The following is a 16,682-nucleotide window of genomic DNA, read 5'->3' as shown; positions in this document are numbered from 1 at the left end:
GCAAGAAAAGACAGGCAGTGTGGTTTAGTTTCAAAACTGGGGAAATGTTTCTAAATTATCTGTCTAGAAGAAGCACAAAAAAGGCTTGCTAAAGCCATGTGGTCTAAGCTTGAAGTCATTGAAGACCTTTCCCTTTCTTCCTTTTTTTTTTTTTTTAATCCGCAAGGTGCAAGAGTGAGGGCAAGAAGCTCTGCCCTGGCTCTGATTTGGCTTCAGATATCACCATGTAGTCAAATCACATTGGCTACATTGCTTTGCCATTAAGCCAAACCAGAGGGAAGACAACACCTCATCCTCAGTCTGGTACCTAGTAGGTATAAAAATATGGCATCAAACAGGAGCAGGGAGCAATTGCCAGCGGTGGTGAATGGAGCCAACACCCCCTTAAAAATAAGTCACAAAATGGTGTTCTCGGTTCAGAACTTGAAAACAGGATGCCAAAGCAGAGGGGGCTATTCCACCTCAACCTTTCTTTTGATACCCATCTCTGGCAAAGGATTCACTGTGATTATTAACTGTGGATGCAACACATGTGTCTGCATGGAAACAGACTGAAAGAGCACATCAGAAAGATGAAAAAATCATAGTTGAAACCTGACCACTAGCAGGAGTTGATTATCATTGGCAATAGATGTGTTTCTCAGATTTCATGCTGTGATTTGGGAAATAAGTCCTGGCTGGGATGTCTTTTTGAGGATATCCCTGAGGAATATCCACATCGTTACTATTCCTCTGAAATCAAAGGAGGGGAACATCTTTTAAAAGGTGGGGGGAGAGTGAAGGCACAACTGTCCCAGATTTCTTTTCTTTCCCCACAAACTATAGCTGGGAGATCATGAGGAGGGGGAAGAGGGGAAATGAAGTTGTGTGTGTGAACTTTTCATCAATTTGGCCTCTGTTTGCCTCCGAGCCCTGTATCTTCCAAGTTTACCCTTGTCAGAAGCTTCAGCCGCTATAGTTTCGCAGCCTTTCAAGAAGGAGATAATTGCTTTCCTTGAGTCACATGCTTAGTTATATGGAACTCCCTCCCCCTTCATTTTTTACCTTGTTCTCCCTCGCATGTGGCTGAAGAACCACCTCGCTCAAAATAATTTAAGATGCTGCATTGGAGATGCTAATGTGCCTTCGAAAGCTGATCGAACGCAGAAGCTCTGACAAGTTCACATTTTGAAGTCCTCTTTGAACTCTGAATCTCTCTCTCTCTCTCTCTCTCTCTGCATTACAAACAGCGGATGATTATAAAATAGAGCAATAGAGGAGTCTTTTGATACTCTTTCTCAGCAGTAACCATCAACGCACAACTTGCTAGGGAGTGAATTTCTGGGTTTTGCCAGGTTCCCTATCAGCAGATGTCTGAGTCAAAGACGGTGAGTGTTTTCTGTGGCATGCAGCTTATCAGAGACTGAGCTACCAGGCAGAGAAACCCAAAAGAGGGAGTGTTTATGATGAAAGCAAAGAAACGCGGCCTCCCAAATATTATTTTGTCAAAGTCAAAACAGTATGTGAAGGCTGCTTTTGCTTCAGGGTGCCAAGTGAAATAACATGCAGAGACTTAACGGTGCAGTCCTCTATATTTCTTCTCAGAAGTAAGCATCTTTGAGTTCAGAGGGACTAACTTTTAGGCAAGTGAGTATAGGATTTCAGCAGAAGGCCTCATCCACACTGAAATGAAATGTAGATTTGACGATTCTTAACAGTAGTTCATATGGCATCCTTGTCACCCATGCTGCTGTCCCAAACTTGAAGCATTCTGTACTCTTCCAATCCCTGGATCGCCCAAAAAGATGAATTTCGAACTGCTTTTATGAAGAGGTTGCTGGTTCCGATGCTACTGTTTGGATCTCATTGCTTGGTAGGACTGGTTCATCATGGAAGTACATACTAAATCCACTGTCTATGCCTCCCTGATCTGTTATCTCCCCCTTTTCATCTTGGGTCGGGGCACACACCATTCTACTTCCATTTGCTGGCGATTGCTGCTGCATTGTGGCTTAAAATTTTTTAAACCTGCCCTTACCTTGCAGAAGGGACACAGGTGGCGCTGTGGGTTAAACCACAGACCCTAGGACTTGCCGATCAGAAGGTTGGCGGTTTGAATCCCCGCAACGGGGTGAGCTCCCATTGCTTAGCCCCAGCTCCTGCCAACCTAGCAGTTCGAAAGCATGTCAAAGTGCAAGTAGATAAATAGGTACCGATCTGGCGAGAAGGTAAACGCCGTTTCCCTGCACTGCTCTGGTTCGCCAGATGCAGTTTAGTCATGCTGGCCACATGACCCGGAAGCTGTACGCCAGCTCCCTTGGCCAATAAAGCGAGATGAGTACCGCAACCCCAGAGTCGGTCACAACTGGACCTAATGGTCAAGGGTCCCTTTACCTTTACCTTGCAGAAACCAGGATTAAGCTCGGTGTTCCCTAGCTGCAGGCGTGCCAACTCTAGGGAGCAGAGAAGTCATCAGCCCCCTCAATATTCCTTAGCAGGGAGCTCAGCCCTCCCCCCCCATACTGAGGGGGCAGAGGAGGCTGAACTACTGGGCCGAGCAGGGTGCAGAGTTAAAGGCAGGCTCCTTCTGAACACAGCCATTGAAGCTGCAAGGTTCTGGGCAAGGCCTCCTCCTGACAACGCATGCACATTGCGCATTGTATGTGTGACATCACAGGTGTTCAATGCCACCTGCAACACTCATTGCTCGCCCCCCAATCTTTGGTCCATGGTGGCGCCTCTGCCTAGCTGATGGGCAGAGAGCTCAATTTTGCTTGATTTAGTTGTGACACATCTTTCCCTGAGTTCAGCCCTGATGGGTCGGTATCCACACACAGATCTACTTTCACGGGTGGGCAGGATCACCTACCTGTCAATCACTGAACAAAAATGTCCGCCACCCCTGCAGCACATGCTCAGTTTCTGTATTGTCATTCATTGTATATTATTGTTCTGCAGAAGCTGGCAAGGTCTTTGTATGGCTATAATAATCACTTACACGCTTTGACATTTTTTGGGTGCACACCTAATACACATATCAAAATGATCAGACAACAGTAAAGGTTGCTAGATTTATAGAGGGTGCAATGAGATTAAGGGCCACTATCTGAACGATAATCTTGGTCATTTGATTGCCCTTTTTGCCCATACAGTGGTACCTCGGGTTACATACACTTCAGGTTACATACGCTTCAGGTTACAGACTCCGCTAACCCAGAAATAGTACCTCGGGTTAAGAACTTTGCTTCAGGATGAGAACAAAAATCATGCTCCGGCCGTGCAGCAGCAGCAGGAGGCCCCATTAGCTAAAGTGGTGCTTCAGGTTAAGAACAGTTTCAGGTGTAAGAACGGACCTCTGGAACGAATTAAGTATTTAACCTGAGGTACCACTGTAGTTGTCTTTTTATTTGTATATATTGCTTGTTTTATGTTGCCATGGCCGTTGGCTAATGTGAATAAAGTTTATCTTATCTATCACCACTGGTGGAGGAAGAGGGGTGGGGGGGGAGCGCACCGCCCCGGCAGCACGATCCCAGTGGGGTGCCATTGCGGACCCCCCCCCCCCCGCTGGGCACCACACACCCCAGGCAGCACACCACGCCCCCGGGACGCATGCCACACCCCTGTGGGTGGTGCACCACGCCCCCGGGACACGCGCCACGCCCCCGGGATGTGTGCCAGCCATGCCCCCGCCTGCTTTCCACCCCACCCCCCGCCAGAACTTGAAGCTCTGCCACTGTATATCACACATTTTATATTTCATTGGTTCAGATTTTTCCCTCTCTCCCTCTTTCTCCCCTGCCACCCCTCTGTGTGAGTTTAGGATTCTCTTCTGCATCGCTTTGGGGGGGGGGGGTTACCAAGTACAAGCTGCTCTTGCATGTCAGCCATCAAATAAATGCTAAATGCCATTGCATAACCGCCACCAAATGCTGCCAAACATATACCGTTGTCAGTGTGGTCTGAAATCAAGTATCAGATTGTGATGTTTAATGTAGAAAATTCAGGATGTTCTTGAATTATTCAACATTTAACATTTGCAGAGGACTGGGCTGAGGAAGGGCTTCCTGATTTTCACAATGAGCAGCTTCGAGTATTTAAACGGCTTTGTATTCATCACCAGGCTGCCCCCTTCTGCTCCCTGAATCATGTTCTGCTTACATGACCTGCAGCTTAAAACTTTGTGTTTCTGTTATTTGTACCAGCTTTCTCTGGAGTCCTAATGAGTGATCTACTGCTGCAATGATGAGTGAGTTAAGGCATGTCTAGAGACTGGTGTTTTTTGTAGTATGTTCCAGGGAACAGTAAGTCCCTTTCCCCGCAGGGTCACTGCCATGCTCATCATAGGAAGCGAGCTGCGAGGGCTCATCCTGCAGGAGTCCTTATCCGTTCAGAATGGTGGAGCTTCGGTGTGTGCCAAAGCACTTATGCATCTGAATTGCAGAAATCAGAAACACTATACCTCATCCATGAAATTACAGCTCTCTGAACATGGTGTTTTTTGTTTGTTTGCTTGAAATGAGAAAGAGGGAGCCTTTCTGCCAAGGTGGCGATGGACAGAGTCGTGTGGATGAATTCGTAAGGCCAGACAGCAATAACTTATAAGCAGAGGCCCATTCAGACTTGGTTCCCCAAATGGCAGGCTTGTCGTGATGAAAAACAAAAGAGGCAGGCCAACTTGTGCCACTGTCCCATCGCTCATTTTTAGGAGTCCAGGTTCCCAACTTGATAACATAGTAAGCGTAGGTAATTAAAAGGGAGGATTTATTGCAAAAACAAACAGATAGCTCCGGATGGCTCTGGCAAAGCCTCCAGCATCATTACGCAAGATGACCCTTCTGAAGATTCCTTCCTATGTTGACAGAACTTTTGCCCCTTACGTCTTCTGTTTTGCTTCCTATCTAGAAACCCTCCCATTCGTCGACTCCTCCGACTGATTGACTTAGCTCCCTCCTCTTCTTGCTCTGACAAACTGTCTCCTTTCCTGATCGCACCTGTCGGAAACTCCTGAAAGCTTTGGCTGGGTTCCATCCCACTCTCAGTCGTTCCCTCTGCAACCTGAATTCCAAGGGGCTGGGGAGTTGCCTTGTGCACTGACCGCTGTTCAGCCTGAGTCAGATCTAACTCTAACTCTTCTGCAGCAGGCTGTAAAGTTACACTAGGAGCTGGCTCATTCCTGACACTCATTTTATAACTCTCTCCCCCCCCCCCCGACATGGGACACACTGTTCAGTCATGCAAACTTATAAAATTATTATTTTGTATGGCTTTATGGTTGTAGGCCTCTGATGGCAAGTGGCTACTCTAGAAGGATGGCATTGGGACGATGCACCCCAGCTGCTTAAATTAAACATGTTTTACAAGTGGAAGAGAGAAAAAGGAGGTTGGCTAAGCTTTTTGCAGCTGAGTTGCAAAAAGCAGCCTTGGGGGGGATCTGTAAGGTCATGCTGTTGTTCTGCAGGGGCTAATGTTGTTTCAAGACTAGCAATGCTGCCTGCAAATTTTACATTTGTAGATCAACATGTATCTTATTTTCAGGCACTTTTAAATGCTGAGCTCTGAAGAAGTAGCAGGGGGGGGACGTGATACAATAACCAAACATATATACTACACAGTGAAAAGTCAACGGTAGCTGCTTTTGACAGAACTGTATCTTGTACTCAACAGACCTGAGGCCACCAATATGTTTTCGGCCAATTAATGAATGAAGTGATAGAGGATGGATTCCAGGAAGAAGTCCCTCCCCCAACGTCTTGCTCCACTCTCATTCCAGAAGATGAGGACAGCAAAAGGTCTTGTAGCTTTTAAGATTGCACGGACAGTGAAATTTCAAATTTTAGAAAAACCCAAATTCAAAATTGGGCCATGGAGGTTTGAGGAAAACAACCACAGTTGTACAAGTGGCACGCCTATATCCAGCACAATCCCTGCTTAACGTGAACGAGGTTTAATCCAGCTTCTTGCAGTTCTTAAAATAGGCAGAGGGAGGAAAGGCAGTGAAATGACAGAAATATGAGTGCTAATTCTCCACGGAGTTAGCCTCACGCAGGTTGCTATTAATTATGAAAATAATTTTAAACGGGCTTCTAATAACCTTTATTGCTGTCCTGTGTCCCCCCCCCGAAACACTTCTATTACTCAGATTGTGTGTGTGTGTTTCAGATTTCAAACAGCAAAACAACATTAGCCGCTGTCTCTGCTTTTATCTTTAGCGTGAACTGACGACTGTGGAAAACTGCCTGCCTCTCCCTTAGGACCCTTCCATGAGTCACATTGTGTCACACCATCTTTTATTTTCTCTAATACAGTAGGAAAGAGAATAATCACCAGTTTAGAGGGAATATAAATCTCGGTTGCTAAACGCAAACTCTTTGAGGAAAAGGTGCTACAGACTATCCTACCAATGGTCCATATAAAGTTGAACACAGTTTATATTACCCCAGGATATTTTTGCAGGCCACCTGAAATCATTTGGCAAGGAGGGGGTCACAACAAGCAGTTCAGCATCAGAACTGATGGGAAGTTAGTTTGCTTATTTTTAAAAATAAATAAATAAATTCAGTGCTTAAAAAAAATCTGTCAACTGATATAATAATAATAATAATAATAATAATAATAATAATAATAATAATAATAATTTATACCCCGCCCATCTGGCTGGGTTTCCCCAGCCACTCTGGGCAGCTTAAAACAAAATATTAAAAATACACTAAAACATCAGTCATTAAAAACTGCCGTAAACAGGGCTGCCTTCAGATGTCTTCTAAAAGTCAGATAGTTGTTTATTTCTTTGACAGCTGGTGGGAGGGTGTTCCACAGGGCAGGTGCCAATACCAAGAAAGCCCTCTGCCTGGTTCCCTGTAACCTCACTTCTCACAGTGATGGAACCACCAGAAGGCCCTTGGCGTTGGACCTCAGTGTCTGGGTTGAACGATGAGGGTGGAGTTCTAAACTTTAGGTATACTGGGTCTTTGAGGCCGTTTAGGGCTTTCAAGGTCAGCACCAACACTTTGAATTGTGCTCGGAAACATGGAGCCAATGTAGGTCTTTCAAGACTGGTGTTATGTGGTCTCGGCGGCTGCTCCCAGTCACCAGTCTAGCCACCGCGTTCTGGATTAGCTGTAGTTTCCAGGTCACCTTCAAAGGTAGCCCCATGTAGAGCATGTTGCAGTAGTCCAAACAGGAGATAACTAGAGCACACACCACTCTGGTAGTGCGCTGGTTGATTGTTTGGATACAAGTCCAATGTCATGCCAAACCTATTCTTCTGTAATCAACAGAGTTGTGGCCTCATTTCAATCATCAAAGGTTGCCTCATCTTTTTATTCGCTTCTGCTCCCTACCAGTGGCATACAGTGATTTTGTTGTTGTAGGGGAACAGTTAGGGCCAGAGGTGCCAGCTGTGAGAGCCAGTGTGGTGTAGTGGTTACAAGCAGTGGGCTCATAATCTGGTGAACCGGGTTCACTTCCCTGCTCCTCCACATGCAGCTGCTGGGTGACCTTGGGCTAGTCACACTTGTCTGAAGTCTCTCAGCCTCACTCACCTCACAGAGTGTTCGTTGTTGGGGAGGAAGGGAAAGGAGATTGCTAGCCGCTTTGAGACTCCTTAGGGTAGTGATAAAGTGGGATGTCAAATCCAAACTCTTCTTCTGCTGCTGCTTGTGGAGAGCAATTGGGGGGCTGATATCGTACATGTGACTTCGTAACATCCCGCTGTCACATGTGTGAGCATCATGCCTTCTTCTCTAAGCAGGGTAGAAGCTTCCTGGGTTTTGGGATGGAGGCACTAGGCCTCTGACAGAATGCTGAAGCTATGCTGCCTCCTTCTCAAAGCCCACCCGGCTTTGGGAAGGTGGTGGGAAAGGTCTTGGACCCCAGGAAGACACCACGCCTCCCTCCCTAAACCAGGCAGAAGCTTCCCGGGCTTTGGGAAGGAGGTGCCAGGTTTTAATACTTTAACACTCTAATTTACCGGGAACATTTAGGGGACTACGTAGCCTAGACCCGTCTATTGACTGCACACCACTGCTCCCTACCCAGTGGGAGCCATAATCAAATTAAACTCCTTATGTGGAACTAGAGGAGCTGCTTGATCTCCTCCCAGGATGCCACATAGAAATAACTGCCTTATAAAATACAGGCTTAGTTTTAAAAGGGAGTGAGATCAAACGAGAGGATCAAAATGCCCAGCAAAACTGGGTTAGAGCAGGTGGGCTTGCCATGAAAGTAAGGACGGTGGAGTAGAATAGATTCACTGTTCAGGGGCAAGACCCTTTTTCCTTAGAAGCAAAGGAGATGCAAATGTTAACAGCTTTGTGGGAACAGCTTTGTTGGAATCTGATTAAAGTCATTATAATTTCATTGACCTGTGTTGGCAGTTTAAACAAACACACAAAAAACTCCTATGCTTTTGCACTCCTGGTTTTCTGCACTCCCGTTCGCATGTGTGAAAGAGGAAAAACTTACCAATGCGCCATGGAAGGCTTTGAAGACGCATCAGTCGGGAAGTCATTACACTGCCGAGGTGGATCTTTACATTGCAATTTTCATATCATATAAAATATCAGAGAGGACTGGGTTCAAGAGGTTCTAATTAAAAGTTTCAGTCCAGGTGGATCAAAGCAGACGGAAGCTCCCAACTTTATTAAATGCCATAGCTTAGTTGCAGAGAGCATGTTCAGAGTCTGGTTAAAATAAACTCCTGTACAACAGCAAGGTAAAATCTCTGCTGGCAGTCTTGCAGAGCTACTTCCAGTCAGAGCAAGCAGCAGTTGGTTATAGGTACAGTGGTACCTCGGGTTACAGACGCTTCAGGTTACAAACACTTCAGGTTACAGACTCCGCTAACCCAGAAATAGTACCTCGGGTTAAGAACTTTGCTTCAGTATGAGAACAGAAATCGCGCGGCGGCAGCGGGAGGCCCCATTAGCTAAAATGGTGCTTCAGGTTAAGAACAGTTTCATGTTAAGAACAGACCTCCAGAACGAATTAAGTTCTTAACCCGAGGTACCACTGTATAGGCCATTCTTTATCTCTTTAGTCTGGTGTCCTGTTGCTTGCATTTGACACTCTTTTCTATGATATTTTGATGATATATATATTTTTTTCGAGAACAAAGGATTTTTTATCAGCCTGTGACCTTAACAATTCTCCAGTTGGCCTGTGCTTGGTAAGGTATTGCTAAAAGCGTCTTGGAAATCCAGAAGGCTGCATTCGGTATACGGTACACACAATACGGCAAATCTCTGCTTTCATTTTTAAAACTTATCCAGGGACTGCAAAGAAAAGCCAGAAAATGTGGGCAGATACAAGAAAGCATAGTTCCTTACTGGTTAAGGAAGTGGGAAAGCGATCGCAGAAACAAATCTTGTGTTTTGGTGCAGATCTAAAGCAATGGGTAGGGTTAATTCCAGGTGTGTTGATCATGCTGCTAGAAAAAGTATTAAAGAACAAATGGACTTTTTTCCAAAATCTACTTTCAGAGTGTTTTTAATGAATTGTACTGGCAACTGTACTGAGGAAAATATGAGAGCCAACAACGATTAATTTTAGCAGTTTTCATGTATCCAATGAGCCAGGGGCAAGAAAAAAGTAGCCGTCCACATGTGATTGGACTACAAATTCCATCAACTGATTGTTGGCCATGCTGGCTGTGAAATTATGGTAGCTGAAATCCAGCAACACCTGGAGGGCTGGAGGGCACCACTTTGGCTAACCTACCTGCAATAGACAATTTGCCACTTAATGTCTTTTGGTCACAGCAGGCTTCCTGTGTGGTCAGGATCTTGCAGAGTTGAATGCTTCTGCAGATGGCTCCTCCCTGGGAGACGGAACCTCACAAAGCAGTTCCCATCAGTCATTGATTATTCCCTGGAATCACACATGCATAAACTCCTGAATGGAGTTTAGGATGGCTAAATGAAGATAGCCTGGCTAAGGTGGGATCTTTCTCTCCTACACTCCCGAAGAACTACAGGCTTCAAAAAAATTGATTTTTTGTGCATTTGCATCTGTGTCTCATAAACACTCCAATTTTGCTTTTGCTTTTTTCCCAATATGCTCCCCAAAAGGGCAAGCTAACTTGCAGATCAAATACTGAAGTAGTCCACTAACGTTACCACTATATGAGTGGAGAAAAATGGTAAGTCTAGCCCAATGCAGTATTGGGTCTCACTACTTACCACAAAATAAAATACCTCACAGCTGAATCTGTAATTCCTTGGAAAAAACCAATGCATTTGAGATGAGGTGATATGAAAGTTATAATGTGGTGTTGTTATCATCAAGGTATTAGCACGAATGTGCAAACTCACTTTGTCCAAAAGGCAGAAGGGAAAAATAGAGAACAACAACAGGAATTGTGAATTTTCTGAGTAGGTTTCACATGTAACCCAAACCATGATAATGCAAAGAATTTATTCCACATACAATACAAAGTGACTTCTCACGAATACATGGACAAGTGCTGCTAGAATATTAAGCTTTAAAAGTCCGTACAGCACTCTTCTGGGAAGAAGAAACCAAGAGAAGTTTTTGACCTGAGAATCTAAGAATATCCATGAAACCTAACAGAGGGAGGCTGGTTCTCCAAGTACTGTGACAGCCTGCCCCACGGAAGAGAAAGACCCTCTGATTGGCCTGACCCCACGAGGCGAGAACAACAAGGCACTCTTTGAATGTACAAGGCAGTACATGTAAAACAAAGCAAAGGGAAATATTTATGCTATGTATAACCCACCTGTGGAACTCATTACTGCAGAAGGTCAAGGAGTCAAACAGTGCATCTGGATTTTCAAAGATCTGGAGAGAGCTGTGGTCATCAATAACATCAGTAGCTATCCAGGCAAAGATAATATTATTCTAGCCTCATAATTCACGGTGTCAGTTGATCGTTCACAGAGGTTGGTCGGGAAACTTTTGCCTCTTCGGCATGGCATTGCACAAGCTGGCCTGATGTTTGCTGCCTCCTCGGAATAATTGGAGAAATTATTACCAGGAATGCAGCTTATTGGATCACCAAAGCTGCACAATCTCATTAAATGTAGTATGCATTAAGATACATTAGTCTGGGCTGTAAACTGTGTTCTTGTCAGAGCATCGAAGCAGTGGTGGACCTTGGCGCCTCAAATTTCAGTGGCATCCTGTGTGATGGCAAAATCTGGCTTGGATGTCATAGCTGTGGTGCCCCCCGCCCCCCCCCTGCTGCCCCAGAAGCTCTGTGTCTGGTGCAACCACACCAGTCACACAGTTATAGATCTGCCTTTGCTTGAAGGTCCAAACCAAGAACCTCACAAGCCCATATGCTGCTGTGGACTGTGTTTGCTCAGAGGTTTGTTGAACCAGGGAGCACCCACACACCTTATAGTAATTGGCAGTCGGCATCAAGTCTTTGGATTGGCCAGATTCAGGAGCTGAGTCTTTTGTTTTACTGCTAGCTGCTGGGAATGTTGTCCTTGTCTGGTCAAAGCAATAATACATGCCTGCTTGCGGCAACTCCAGCAATTGCCCTACTCTAAACTTGGATTGAGTTTTGCCCATACCCAAGTGGCTCTGACAAATGTTTTCAGGTCTCTCAGTCACCATAAAAAAAGATTATCATTGCAGTTCCAGATTTTTAAAGATGCTCTTTAAATCATACTACCTGCAAAACTATTTCTCCAGCAACTGGTAACCGAAAATATCATGCACCCCATCATAATTTGTAGAAATTCATAGGTTTTCCTCCATGAACTTGACTAAACCCTGAATCGTCATTGCTAAGTTCTTATCTATTTAATATAAAGCAAGGTTACTCAGTTCGTAGGCGCAGAACACTAGGCTGCTTATGGATAAACAGTATCTGCAACATGAAAGTAACTACAAGAACAAGCTAAAGGGTGGAGAATTAGCTCTAGCTCATAATAACTAGATACAATATTTATCTCTATAATTCCAAACCACACTTCCTTTGTCTGGGTGCACTGGTATCTGCACTCCTATAAGTGTTAATCATGAGTGCTGAATCTGACCCAGTATTTGCTGCTTCCTTTTCCAGTTTATTCTCATTTCTGCTTCCCCCTTTCCAAATCTCAATGAAAATATTCCAAGCACCATCTTAACCCTCCTCCTCCCACCATTCCATTCCATTCCAAGCCAAGTACAGCACATTTGGTCACGCAAACCCCACTATGTCCTACAACAAACAATTTTCATCTTCCCACTCAGGCTCACCACGGACTTTACCAGCTTTTAATTTAATATGTTGATCTGTGGAGGACTGTCAGCCATTGTTAGTTAGGCAAAAGGAAATGTCATCAATTCAACCAAAGCAATGGATTACAGCTTTGATTCTAAGTGGTGCTTAAGTCTTTGTAGTATCCGTGATTCGAGGAACCTTGGAATGATCAATTCCAAGGTTAAGTTGTTCTCTGGATTCTAACAAACCAGCCTCTCCAGCATTCCACATATGAAAATAGGAACATGCCAAGGCTAACCACTTGAAATCTCCACTCCTTTGCTTTTTCTGCCTATTGTACACTGCACTAATTTTCTCTGTATTTCCTGGGGTTTTTTTCAGCTTTTGAGGCAACTGCATATGCAAACTTATAGTACAGTGGTACCTTGGGTTAAGAACTTAATTCATTCTGGAGGTCCGTTCTTAACCTGAAACTGTTCTTAACCTGAGGTAATAGGGCCTTCCGCTGCTGCCGCGCCAACACGGCGCAATTTCTGTTCTCATCCTGAAGCAAAGTTCTTAACCCGAGGTACTATTTCTGGGTTAGCGGAGTCTGTAACCTGAAGCGTCTGTAACCTGAAGCATCTGTAACCTGAGGTAGCACTGTAATTGGGAGTTATAGATCTAAATACTGTCTTCCAACTCACATTGTTTAACAGCTAAGAAAGAAAGTTCTGAACCAAGCTCAAATTGCATCTCTGCCCATCACTCACTAGGTAGCCTTAGGTCACCACAACTCCTGGGCAGGCCCTATCTGCAAACTCTGACTAATTGTGCTAGCCATTACAAATGTGTTTTAAGGATTCCTGCAATAATGCACAGAATGCTCTTGGAGCACTCCAAAGCTGCAACCCTAAACATAGCTACTGGTTATGACATAGCATTGGGGGGGGGTGTACAGCCAACGGGGCGGTTGCTCCGGGCACACAATTGTTAGGGGCGCAAAATGTCAACACCCAGTACTGCCTCCATACAGCTGTGCACTTCCGTCACTGGGCTCCATTGAAAATGGCTTCTCCATGCAAACCAGGAAGCAACCTCTCCAGACAACGAAATGACACTTCTTATCTCCGCGGCTGCAATCTCCTGGGAGACACGGACACTGTTAGGCAGCTGAATGTGCATGCATCTGTTTCCTGGGTGCTGGCAACCCATGTTACACCACTTGCTACTGTGGAATAAGCCCCAATGAGGCTTACTTCTGAGTAAAGATATATAGGATTGCAGTGTAAAGCACCATATATACACTATGCATTATGACTAACTGAATTAACAACACCTTGTTAGTAAACTGCAACAGTACGAAAAAGAGTTATTGCTATACTAAAAGGAGCCAGCATGCTTACAGGGATGGTTGTGTTCGGGATGCTGCCAATGCACCAGCGGAGTCAATCTGACACTCCTGTCAATGTGTTTGCACAGCGTTGCCTTCCCCAGCACATATCCCCTCTCCCTCCCGATATGGCAAGCAGTAACACACCTGACGGAAGTTCAGGTGAGCGCCTCCACCCCGCTGTGCCACCCACTACAGCTTACAGGAAATATAACAACAGCCGTCGTTGTTGCTGGAAATTACGGGAGCAATGGGTCAAGAATTTGATTCATTCATTTATTCAAAGAAGTTATCATATGCTGCCTTTGAGAATAAACGCTTTCAAGGCTGCTTTCAAGAAAACACAAAAATACAATAGAAAAATACACACGGGGGGGGGGGCTGCCACTCATGCCCGCATTGCTAGCCAACCTCACTTACCTGTCAGACTTCCAGCTCGTTGCCAGCCCTGTTCCTTTACACCTCACCCAAATTCCCGTCCCCTCACAGCTCTTCCAAAGCCACCCACTCCCAGATCTTGCCCTCCCAAAAAACCTTACCCCATAGCTTGCCCGCCTCACTGTTACTGCTGCCACTGGTTGGGGGGGAGGCAGAGGGAAACGCAGGAGAGAAAGGATGTATTTCTCTTCACACACACACCCCTGCTGCCCGCATTAGCAGGCTTCCTGCCGGTGGTGGCAGGGTGAGGGAAGATTCCCCTCACTCCTGCCAGTAGTGGTGAAAGAGGAAGCACAGCAAGGCCTGCCTGGGCTGCACCAACTGCGCTCTCTGCCAGTCATACCGCCTGCCTGGACCAGAGGCCTGCTTTCGATGGCAGCAGCGAGAATGTGAGAATGCCTGCTTGGGGCTCCTGCCTGCCTGCTCACTTGCTTCACCGTGAACGTTCATCAGCATGACAACGGACAAGTGCAAATATAGTATAGAACAAAATAATATACTAGGAGACCAGCAACACAAACACAAACAAACATATGGCAGCCCACCTGAAAGGACTAAAATGCAGTCGAAAAGCCAACAAACAAGCAAATAAACAAACAGGAACAAGAAGGCATGAATGCTGTCTTTTTCCTGGCTGCCAAATGCCTTCTAGTTTTCACCTTTGAAGTTGTTGTTGTTGTTTAGTCGTTTAGTCGTGTCCGACTCTTTGTGACCCCATGGACCAGAGCACGCCAGGCACTTCTGTCTTCCACTGCCTCCCGTAGTTTGGTCAAACTCATGCTGGTAGCTTCGGGAACACTGTCCAACCATCTCGTCCTCTGTCATCCCCTTCTCCTTGTGCCCTCCATCTTTCCCAACATCAAGGTCTTTTCCAGGGAGTCTTCTCTTCTCATGAGGTGGCCAAAGTACTGGAGCCTCAGCTTCACGATCTGTCCTTCCAGTGAGCACTCAGGGCTGATTTCCTTAAGAATGGAGAGGTTTGATCTTCTTGCAGTCCATGGGACTCTCAAGAGTTTCCTCCAGCACCATAATTCAAAAGCATCAATTCTTCGGCGATCAGCCTTCTTTATGGTCCACCTTTCACTTCCATACATCACTACTGGGAAAACCATAGCTTTTACTATACAGACCTTTAAAGTACGGGACCACAATACCTAACGGACCACCTTTCCCTGCCCTGAGATCATTATCTGTGGTCTTCTGTGTGCCATCCACAGGACAGAAGCAAGGGAAGGCTCCCCCAACATATGGAAGGCTCTCTCCAGGGAGGACTACCTGTCTCCAACCTTGTTATCATTTTGGTGCCAGGCAGACGTTCCTGTTTTCCTGGTCATTTGGGAGGCATCCTTTATAGCGTTAAATTTCTTTTTTATAATGCTTATGTGGTTTTATTATTGTTTTTTACTTGGTTGTAAATCACTTGGTGATTTATTTATTTTTAAAAGTGGAAAGTGATGTAAAATTTAATAAACCATAAACCAAAACCAATAATAAGAACCTTTCAAGGAAAAGCCAACGGGGAAAATGTGAGTCATAAGGTCTTTCCAAAAGGTATACACTGTTGTGGTCTGGCACAGCCCAAAGGGGAATGAAATCCCAAGCCTTGGAGAATGCCCTCTGCCTTGTTCCCAACAGCTGAATGGCTCCTGGCAGGAGGCAAATGAGAAAAGCCTCAGTTGTTGACCTCAGAGGGTGGGCAGCCTGGTGAAAGTGATCTGCTCTGTGATCTTTGGATAAAGGGCGGTAGATAAATTTAATGATAAGTAAGTGTAAAAAGTAAAGGTAAAGGGACCCCTGACCATTAGGTCCAGTCGTGGCCGACTCTGGGGTTGCGGCACTCATCTCGCTTTATTGGCCAAGGGAGCCAGCGTACAGCTTCCGGGTCATGTGGCCAGCATGACTAAGCCACTTCTGGCGAACCAGAGCAGCACACGGAAATGCCGTTTACCTTCCCGCTGGAGCGGTACCTATTTATCTACTTGCACTTTGACGTGCTTTCGAACTGCTAGGTTGGCAGGAGCAGATGGAGATCACCCCATCAAGGGGATTCGAACCACCGCCTTCTTATCGGCAAGTCCTAGGCTCTGTGGTTTAACCCACAGCGCCACCATAAGTAAGTGTAGCAGGCCTTCAAATAACCTGGATCCAAACTGCTTTGAGGCTTTAAAAGTCATAGCCAACACTTAAAATTGGGCTCAGAAGTGCCCCAAAAGCAGCTGATATGGGCATCACATGATATGGATAGCTCAGTTGGTTAGAGTGTGTTGCTGATATCTCCAAGGTCGCAGGTTCAATCCCCCTAAGGGACAGCTGCATATTCCTGCACTGCAGGGGGTGGGACTAGATGTTCCTCAGGGTCCCTTCCAACTCGACAGTTCTATGATATGACCACCTGGGTCCCATCATTGCTTGAGCAACAGCATTCTGAGTCCAAGGCTGGCCCAACACACATTACTTCCTGCAGCAGGGCAGCAAATGGCCCCATGCTCTCAGCCTCAAAGTTAAGTAGGTGCATGATATACAAGGCCAGCCAAGTTCTTTAGGCACCTGAGGCAGAAAATCTGAGGAACAGCTCCCTCCCTGACAGCAAAAAAACCATAACCACCTGCTGCCTTTTCCTGACACCCTAAATCTCCTGCCCGAAGCAGCAGCATCATGCCACCTAATGGTACGGCCGGCCTTATCTGGACCAGCAGAACCATTTTGAAGCTGAGCACA

Source organism: Podarcis liolepis, assembly GCF_965112155.1.
Source record: "Podarcis liolepis genome assembly, chromosome: 8".
Taxonomy (NCBI): domain Eukaryota; kingdom Metazoa; phylum Chordata; class Lepidosauria; order Squamata; family Lacertidae; genus Podarcis; species Podarcis liolepis.
The sequence above is the reverse complement of the archived record's forward strand: the minus strand, read 5'-3'. Positions refer to the sequence as shown.